The following is a 631-nucleotide window of genomic DNA, read 5'->3' on the forward strand; positions in this document are numbered from 1 at the left end:
AGTTACTCTTCAACGTTTTGTATCATAGAAACAACGTATGGCTCTTTTCATACAATGCTAGCATACAAATTTAAGCTCGCCTATTTTTTATTTATTTATTTTTTTTTGTTAGTGATAAAATTTTGTTTCCCAGTCCATATTGATAAATGGCAAAACGTTGTCAACAAAAAAATTCAAAAAGCCTACTGTGGTTTTAAAATCAGGAATATTTGTTCAGAGTTTGTTTGCTTTTAGTTTATTTATTAGGAATATCCTTTCTTACTAATAGATGCTGCTAGAAAGAAGGCGGAGCTTCGTAAACAGTTCGACTAACATAGAGATACAGTACTTTGGTTCGAGTGAATCAGTGTGCTAGATTTTTTTTGTTTATTTCTTTAAAGGTTTAATCGCGACATATATTACCATGCCAGAGTGTGCAATTGCAAGTTGCAAAAATCAATAATCTATAAAAAACAAACAAAAAACAGACTCTCATTTCAATGTTTTCTTAAAAATGAAAACAAACGAAAAACTTTGGTCCATGTTTGCTGTCGAGCGCAGACTTGCTCTATTCATTTCTTGAAAACGATTTTTAGATCGACATTAAAGCAAAACTGATTAATATTCTTCGCAAATGAAGACTTGAAAGTGA

Source organism: Limulus polyphemus, unplaced genomic scaffold (assembly GCF_000517525.1).
Source record: "Limulus polyphemus unplaced genomic scaffold, Limulus_polyphemus-2.1.2 Scaffold2088, whole genome shotgun sequence".
Classification (NCBI taxonomy): domain Eukaryota; kingdom Metazoa; phylum Arthropoda; class Merostomata; order Xiphosura; family Limulidae; genus Limulus; species Limulus polyphemus.